Source organism: Chrysemys picta, chromosome 15 (genome assembly GCF_011386835.1).
Source record: "Chrysemys picta bellii isolate R12L10 chromosome 15, ASM1138683v2, whole genome shotgun sequence".
NCBI classification, from domain to species: Eukaryota; Metazoa; Chordata; order Testudines; family Emydidae; genus Chrysemys; species Chrysemys picta.
In genome coordinates, this window is record NC_088805.1 from 532,383 (window position 1) to 542,034 (window position 9,652).

The following is a 9,652-nucleotide window of genomic DNA, read 5'->3' on the forward strand; positions in this document are numbered from 1 at the left end:
TCTATATGTGTGTATCAATTTTGTAGTTGAAGTTGTGAATATTGGCTCTATACTGTCTGTATTTCAAACTTATGCTATGCTGCTGGGTGACATCCCAGACAAACTGGTGCTAGCTCTGCCTAGCCTGCTTGATGGCCCATTAAGGACCATCACTATACAATGGACCCATTGAGAGAAGGCAAATACGCCTTGTAACCCAGCAAAGTATGCAGGGACTGGCCCATGTGACTCCAGACTCCATTTTGCTGTAATTTTCCGCAGTAAGAACAAAAAGAAGAACAGGAGTACTTGTGGCACCTTAGAGACTAACAAATTTATTAGAGCATAAGCTTTCGTGGACTACAGCCCACTTCTTCGGATGCATAATGAGGTTGATGGATTTCCATTCCATACGGCTAAATGCAGTGCCTTGCATAACGACAGGTTTCAGAGTAGCAGCCGTGTTAGTCTGTATCCGCAAAAAGAAGAACAGGAGTACTTGTGGATGCATCTGAAGAAGTGGGCTGTAGTCCACGAAAGCTTATGCTCTAATAAATTTGTTAGTCTCTAAGGTGCCACAAGTACTCCTGTTCTTCTTTTTGCGGATACAGACTAACACGGCTGCTACTCTGAAACCAGTAAGAACAAAGGTGTTCTTACACCTGGAAAAGACTATATAAGGCTGATGCCTCATCTCCATCTTGTCTTCAATCCTGCTTCATACCTCTGGAGGAACTTTGCTACAAGCTGAAGCTTTGAACAAAGGACTGAGGACCCATCCCAGCGGGGGATGTATTCCAGAGACTTGATTTGAACCTGCAGTTTATTCTATCGCTGCTGCAAGCCTGAACCAAGAACTTTGCCATTACTGTATGTAATTGATTCCATTTAACCAATTCTAACTCTCATCTCTATCTTTTTCCTTTTATGAATAAACCTTTAGATTTTAGATTCTAAAGGATTGGCAACAGCATGATTTGTGGGTAAGATCTGATTTGTATATTGACCTAGGTCTGGGGCTTGGTCCTTTGGGATCAGGAGAACCTTTTTCTTTTACTTGGGTATTGGTTTTCATAACCATTTGTCCCCATAACGAGTGGGCACTGGTGGTAATACTGGGAAACTGGAGTGTCTAAGGAGATTGCTTGTGAGACTTGCGGTTAGCCAGTGGGGTGAGACCGAAGTCCTCTTAGTCTGGCTGGTTTGGTTTGCCTTAGAGGTGGAAAAAACCCCAGCCTTGGGCTGTAACTGCCCTGTTTGAGCAATTTGTCCTGAGTTGGCACTCTCAGTTGGGTTCCGCCAGAACCGCATTGTCACAGTGGCGTAGTCGTGCTAGGAACCACAGAACCAGGTCAATTAAGCTTTGGGTCAGAACCCCACGCTATCCAACTTTGAATTTTGGGGTTGAGAGTTTTGTTGGTTAAAGAGCTGCTGCAATGGCTGAGCAAAGAGCATATGAGGGACTTGGCAAAAAAGCCCTGGAAAATTTGTGTTCAGAAAAGAGGATAAGCTTTAGAAAGAAAGCTACAAATCAAGAACTGAGAAATCTGTTAATAGCCAGTGATCAGGGGACAAGAGCACAGCCCTTCCCTGAGGCTACAGAAGATGCAGAAAAAATTAGGATGCAAAAGGCGACAAGTAAACTGCAATTTGAGCATGAACAGAAGCTAGCAGATCTTCGATTGCTGGAGAAGCAAAAAATAGCAGAATTAGAAGAGAGAGCTCGTAAGGGGCGTCTAGAGCTGCTCACTGCTGAACAGGAGACTCGCAAGATGGAACAGGAGACGGCCAGACTTCAGCTCCAAGTAATGGAAGAGCGGAGAAAGTCATCCCCACCTGGTACTCCACTTCCCCCCCCCCCTCCGCCATGAGAAAAACTGGGAAAGGATGTGTCCCATTTACAACGATACTGAGGATATAGAGGAGTTTTTGTCTACCTTTGAATGCCTCTGCAATCTGTACCAGATCCCTGAGGGTCAGCGAATGCCTGTCCTGCTGACCAGACTGACTGGAAAAGCCAGGGAGGTATTCAATGAATTGGGGGAACAAGAAGCCTTAGATTATGAGCGGTTTAAGGATTCTGTGTTAAGGCGGTTCAAGGTTACTCCTGAATCTTACAGAGTTAAGTTTAGAGAGTTTAAAATGTCTAAGGATTGTACTTTTGTAGAATGTGCTCATAAGCTGATGGGTTTTGTTAAAAAGTGGGTTGTGGGAGCCAAGACGCATGGGAGTTTTGAAAAACTGCTGGATTTAATAACTTTGGAACAGTTCTTAGACATTGTGCCTGACAATGTGAGAGCAGCTGTGTGTGACAGGGACCCTGAGTCAGTCCTACGGGCAGCAGAGATTGCGGATGCCCATACCCAAAACAGGGCTCGAGAAGGGTGTAAAACCCCGGGGAAAACTAATCACCATTCTCCCCAGTTCAAGAGGAGGGAAGGATTTAAAAGTAAACCTGTCCCTGACTCTTCTAAAGGAGTTCAAGGGGGCCCGGAGGGTAGGAACTCTCATCCCAGGACGGAACAGATTACATGCTATCACTGTGGTATGCTGGGCCACATGAGACCAGACTGCCCGACCCTGAAGGGCAGCCCAAAGCCAACAACCCCAAATGCCACGATAAATGCCAACTCCATTACCCTGAGCACTCAGGCTGAACCAAGCCACAACAGCTCCACCTTAAGTTCAGGTGCAAGCACAGCAGTAGCCCCATCGTCTCCAGTGGCATGGGAGGAGATGATAAGCTCACCAGTTATGTCAGGACTGAGGCATGGCAGGGGAGTTAGAGGTTTATCATGGAGGCAAAGGTCAATGATGTTGAATGCACGGGATGGCGAGACACTGGCTCGGATGTAACTATAGTCAAGGGACATCTGGTGAAGCCGGAGGACATGCTGCCGGGGGAGTATGTGACGGTAGTGGCGTTATCCGAGTATTCGGTGAACCTGCCGATGGCTAGAATCCACCTGGAGTGGGATGGCTTTAAAGGGGATGTGAAGGCTGCTGTCCGGGATTTGATTCCGGCTGATGTTTTGGTAGGAAATAACATATTGGGGGTGCCTGGCCAAGTGAATGTAGTGACCAGGTCACAGAAAGAATTTGGGGCTGTGGCAGATACCCTGACTGATGGCAGTGAGGGGGCAGCAAACAGACAGAGAGTGCCTCTCAAGATGGATCAGGTGAGGGTTTGTCTGAAATATCAGAGATGATTCTGAATCCAAACAAAACCCAGAGTAAATTCATTGTGGCTCAGCAGAGTGATGTATCTCTAGAGAGAGCCAGGAATGATGCTCAGAGTCAGGTCCCAGCCTGTGAAGAGAGAGGCAGGTTTTTTATGCAGGATGGGCTGTTGTATAGGGAACCGCCTAGGGGAAGAAAGAATTCCCAAGCAGCAGCTCGCAAACAGCTTGTGGTACCTGAGAGTTACCACAATGATTTGTTGAAGCTGGCTCATGATAGTCCCTTTGCAGGACATCTGGGTATAGGCAAAACGTGTGACAGGCTAGAGCAGAATTTCTACTGGCCTCACCTTTTTGGGTCAGTGAGAGATTACTGCAGGAGCTGTGAGCTGTGCCAGAAGCGTAAGGGGTTAAGGGGGCCTAGCAAGGTGCCCCTCCAGCCTCTGCCCACTATTGGGGAGGCTTTTGCCAGAGTAGCTGTGGATATTGTGGGGCCACTCCCAAAACCTTCCAGAAATGGGAAGAAATACATCCTGGTGTTGGTAGATTTTGCTACCAGATATCCGGAGGCTATAGCCTTGGCTAATATCGAGGCAGAGACAGTGGCAGTAGCCTTGTTCTCTATTTTTAGCAGAGTGGGTTTTCCCAAGGAAATATTGTCTGACCGTGGGTCTAACTTTATGTCTGTGGTTTTCAAGCAGTTGTGGGAGTTATGTGGGGTGAAGCACCTGAAAGCTGCTCCCTACCACCCCCAGACTAATGGTCTAGTGGAGAGGTTCAATGGAACCCTGAAATCTATGTTGAAAATGTATGTGGATAGACGCCAGAATGACTGGGATGTTATGCTGCCGTATCTATTATATGCATACAGGAGTGTGCCCCAAGAGTCTACAGGGTTTGCTCCCTTTGAACTGCTCTATGGGAGGCAGGTCCGGGGGCCCCTAGATTTGGTTCGTGACTCGTGGGAAGGTAATGTGGAGGCAGAGCAGCCGGTGGCCGAGTATGTGGCTCAATTCAAGGAGAGTTTGCAGGAAATGATGAAGTTGGTTGAGCAGAATCTGAAAGAGAGCCAGGATAGTCAGAAAGCCTGGTATGACAGAGATGCTAAAGAGAGAGCGTTTGAAATAGGGGACATGGTGTTGGTGCTAGATCCTGTCCGGAAGAACAAAATGAAAGATGTTTGGTCTGGTCCCATGGAGGTAGTGGAAAGGATTAATGAGGTTACCTGTGATGTGAGGAAGCCCCAGGTCCAGGGAAGTGTGCAAACAGTGCATGTGAACAGAATGAAGGCTTACCATGAAAGGGAGGTAAATGTGAACATGATCTGTTATGCTGAGGAAGAGGCAGGGTCCGTCCCTTTGATTGACATGGTTGCTGAAAGCCAGGAGGAGACGCCTCTCGAGAGCATTGAGATGGGGGAGGATTTAACCCCCCCTCAAAGAAAGGAACTGCTGATGCTGTTAAAACACCACAAGCGAACATTCTCCAATAGGCCAGGGCTCACAGATAGGATAACACACTCCATTCAGATGGTGGGTCCCCACCCAGCTCCTAGCAGAACTTACAGGGCCAAGGGAGAGATGCAAAGACAGATCCAGGAAGAGGTGGAAAGCATGTTGACAATGGGAATAATCACCAGATCCCAGAGCCCCTGGGCCTCTCCCATTGTGATGGTGCCAAAAAAGGATAAGACCATGAGGTTTTGTGTGGATTACAGGAAGCTAAATGCTATCACCAGCCTGACCCCACACCCAGAATAGAGAATCTATTGGATACACTGGGAGGGGCAAGGTTTATAAGCACCCTGGACCTGACTAAGGGGTACTGACAAATACCCCTAGATGCCGAGGCACAAGGAAAATCCGCTTTCATAGTGGAATCGGGCTTATATGAGTTCAAAGTGCTGCCCTTTGGGATGCGAAATTCAGGGGTTACGTTCATGAGACTTATAAATGAGGTCCTACGGGGATTAGAATCTTTTGCGAGGGCCTATATAGACGACCTGGCCGTATTCAGCAGTTCGTGGCAAGATCACCTGAACCACATAGGGATTGTGCTGCACCGGCTCAGGGAGGCCAATCTAACGGTTAAGGTTTCTAAATGCAGAATGGGAGCTGCTGAGGTGACCTACCTGGGGCACAGGGTGGGCAATGGGCAACTGCGCCCAGAGCCTTTAAAGGTAGAGGCCATTAAAAACTGGCCAACCCCTAGAACTAAAAAGCAGGTCCAATCCTTCATTGGTCTGGCCAACTATTACAGGAGATTTGTGCAGGGATTCAGCGACATTGTTGCTCCCATCACAGACCTGACGAAAAAGGAAAAACCAGACCGGGTGCTGTGGACGGAGGCCTGTGAGCAGGGTTTTCAAAGCATAAAGAGCGCTTTGGCCAAAGAGCCTGTTTTGGCCAGCCCAGATTTTGAAAAGCCTTTTTTACTATGTACAGACGCTTCCAATATTGGGCTGGGGGCAGTGCTAATGCAAGAGGGGGAAGGAGGTAAGAGACATCCCGTGGCATATCTAAGTAAGAAATTGTCCCCCACTGAGCAAAATTACGCTACCATTGAAAAGGAATGTTATGCCATTGTCTGGGCTGTCAAGCAACTTAAGCCCTATTTGTACAATAAAAAATTCAATGTGTTGAGTGATCATTCCCCTCTGGTCTGGCTGCACAAGGCCAAGGGCAACAACTCCAGGTTGCTGCGTTGGAGTTTACCCTTCAGGAGTATGAAATGGATATAGTCCACATAAGGGGAAAGGAAAATATTATAGCTGATGCATTGTCCAGAGTGGAGAGCTCTTAGGATGCAGTCAGTGATGTTTGTGACATCCCTTCCTGCATCAATTTTGCGTTGGGGGTGTGTCGTTATTGATATAATCTGGGATCATATAGATCATTGTTGCAACCAAGGTCCTGTTGTGGCACCCAGATCTTGTATAAAGGGGGTCAAATGGAGTGTCTAAGACAAGGTTATGGTTTACTGGTTATGATTATGCTGTCTATATGTGTGTATCAATTTTGTAGTTGAAGTTATGAATATTGGCTCTATACTGTCTGTATTTCAAACTTATGCTATGCTGCTGGGTGACATCCCAGACAAACTGGTGCTAGCTCTGCCTAGCCTGCTTGATGGCCCATTAAGGACCATCACTATACAATGGACCCATTGAGAGAAGGCAAATACGCCTTGTAACCCAGCAAAGTATGCAGGGACTGGCCCATGTGACTCCAGACTCCATTTTGCTGTAATTTTCCACAGTAAGGACAAAGAGGTGTTCTTACACCTGGAAAAGACTATATAAGGCTGATGCCTCATCTCCATCTTGTCTTCAATCCTGCTTCATACCTCTGGAGGAACTTTGCTACAAGCTGAAGCTTTGAACAAAGGACTGAGGACCCATCCCAGCGGGGGATGTATTCCAGAGACTTGATTTGAACCTGCAGTTTATTCCATCGCTGCTGCAAGCCTGAACCAAGAACTTTGCCATTACTGTATGTAATTGATTCCATTTAACCAATTCTAACTCTCATCTCTATCTTTTTCCTTTTATCAATAAACTTTTGGATTTTAGATTCTAAAGGATTGGCTACAATGTGATTGTGGGTAAGATCTGATTTGTATATTGACCTGGGTCTGGGGCTTGGTCCTTTGGGATCAGGAGAACCTTTTTCTTTTACTTGGGTATTGGTTTTCATAACCATTTGTCCCCATAACGAGTGGCACTGGTGATAATACCAGGAAACTGGAGTGTCTAAGGAGATTGCTTGTGAGACTTGCGGTTAGCCAGTGGGGTGAGACCGAAGTCCTCTTAGTCTGGCTGGTTTGGTTTGCCTTAGAGGTGGAAAAAACCCCAGCCTTGGGCTGTAACTGCCCTGTTTGAGCAATTTGTCCTGAGTTGGCACTCTCAGTTGGGTTCCGCCAGAACCGCATTGTCACACAGCCCACGAAAGCTTATGCCCAAGTAAATTTGTTAGTCTCTAAGGTGCCACAAGTACTCCTCGTTCTTTTTGCTAGAAAGCACTGCTTCTCCTCACCAAAAGGTGAGACCATGTTGCATCTTGGGAAATGTAGTCCAAGAAGGGAGCCAGGCATATACAAGAGAGTGGCACTATGAGGCATCGGAACTACAACTCCCATGTAGCGCTGCAGCAGCATTTCCAAAGCCAAATATTTCAGTTTGGTGACTTTCTACCAAAATGACAATTTTTTGTGGGAAAATAAAAAGCATTTTCTGACCAGCCCTAACATCTGAGAATATGCCCCCCTGGTCCTCTCCCTCCAGTGCTACAGAAGCACCTCCCAGGAATCATGGGGAGGCCTCTGTGGATGGGAGGGGATGGGCGGGGTGGGCGGCATGCTTCCCATGGACAGGGAGAAAAACTCGGCAGTGCTTGGTTACCTCGGGGCTGGGCACAACATAACAACCTTCTGCAGGCAGAAAACTGACTCTTAGCTACATACCCCCAGCTATACCCCCTCCTGGTGCGGGAGGAAATGTGTGGGCAGCAGGGGCACAATAGCAGCCTGGCTCAAGATCCAGCAGTGGTGCAGGGGGTGCAGGGAAGAGCAGGTGGCATCAAGGAGCATCTGCTCTATGGTTGTGGTTGCATGGTTATTTCGGGGAAACAGGGAAGGTCTGGACAACAGTGATGTGATATAAATGCTTAAACAAAGACAATGAGTAGGGACCAAAGCCAGGAATTTCCTGTGTGTGGCCAAGAGCTCCCTGCTCCACACCCCATCCCCATGGCCCCTCACTCTCCTGGGCAGCTGTCCCACCATCTCGCTTCCTGCACTTCACTTGGGTCACTCCGCCTCTCATCCCAGCCTCTGTCTCTGCCAACACTGCATTGGAGCCAATGTCCTGATATAGCCTGGAGGGGGGGTTGAGAGGGAAGAGGATGTGGAGGAGGCCCAGACCCCCGTCAGTAACCACCATCATGTTCCCCAGCGACTCAGTCAGTGCAGTAGAGCATAGGCTGCCAGGTTGGAGAGGCAGCTAGGGTTGCCATCTTTCTACTCGCACATCCTTGCCATGCTCTCTGCCCTGCCCCTTCTCTGAGGCTCCGCCCCTGATCACCCCATCCTCCCACCCTCACTCACTCGCTCATTTTCACCAGGCTGGCTCAGGGGGTTGGGGCGCAGGAGGGGATGCGGGCTCCAGCTGGGCATGCGGGCTCTTGGATGGGGCAGAAATGAGGGATTCAGGGTGCGGGAGGGGGCTCCAGGCTGAGGCAGTGGGTTGGGATGTGGGAGAGGGTGAGGGCTCCGGCTGGAAGTGCAGGCTCTGGTGTGGGGCTGGGGATGAGGTGTTTGGGGTGTAGGAGGGTGCTCCAGGCTGGGACCAAGGGGTTCGGAGGGAGGGAGGGGGATCAGGGCTGGGGCTGGGGCAGGGAGTTGGGGCGCAGGAGGAGGTCAGCGGTGCAGCCTCTGGGCGGCACTTACCTCACGCAGGTCCTGGAAGCAGCAGCATGTCCCCCTCTGGCTCCTATGCGGAAATGCAGCCAGGTGGTTCTGCGCACTGCCCTGTCCACGGGTTCTGCCCCCACAGCTCCCATTGGACGCGGTTCATAGGAGCCAGAGGAGGGACGTGCCGCTGCTTCTGGGAGCTGTGCGGCACGCAGAGCCATAGCAGGCAGGGAACCTGCCTTAGCCCCACTGCGCCGCCGACCAGTCTTTTAACCAGCAGTGTTGACCAGAGCTGCCAAAGTCCTTTTTCAACTGGGCATTCCGGTCGAAAACCAGACACCTGGCAGCTCTAGAGGCAGCATGCTGGGATACAGAGGTCTATAGGATGCCAGCCATTCTGTCATCTCAGAGGATAATGGGGGGGGGGGTGAATACTGTAGATAGTGAGGTCAGGTGGGAGGAGAGGGTAGTGCCAGGCTAGCAGAGGCAAGACAGGGGCTGGTCCCACAGCCAGGAGCCCCAGAGAGTTCTGTGAGCTGCCCAGGCTAGACAAGCAAGGAGAGAATTGTGCTTCTGAGACTACTTAAACCTTGATTGCAAACTAATCTCTTTTGGGGGCATGAACTCCTTGGAGACCAGGCCCAGACCATCCTCTGAGCACACCCCTTCCCACCATCCATTCCTCACCTCAAGGAAATTGATAGGGACAGAGAAACTGGTTCTCATGAGATGAGACACAACCCTCCTCCCAAAACCTGTGCCCCACCTTGCCTGAAATTTGAAAACCTCTCGCTGATGTCCCATATTTGGGGGCAACCCCATCACCAGAGCAGGGGCTATCTCTTCCTATGTGTGTGCACAACTCCTAGTGCAATGGGGCCCAGATCTCAGTAGGCAGCAGCTTCTAGGTGCTATCTTACTGCAAAAAGGCCCGGCTTGACAAAGCCCTGGCTGGGATGATTTAGTTGGGAATTGGTCCTGCTTTGAGCAGGGGGTTGGACTAGATGACCTCTTGAGGTCCCTTCCAACTCTGATATTCTATGATTCTATGATTCTATGAAAAAATAAATAATCCCTGCACAGCT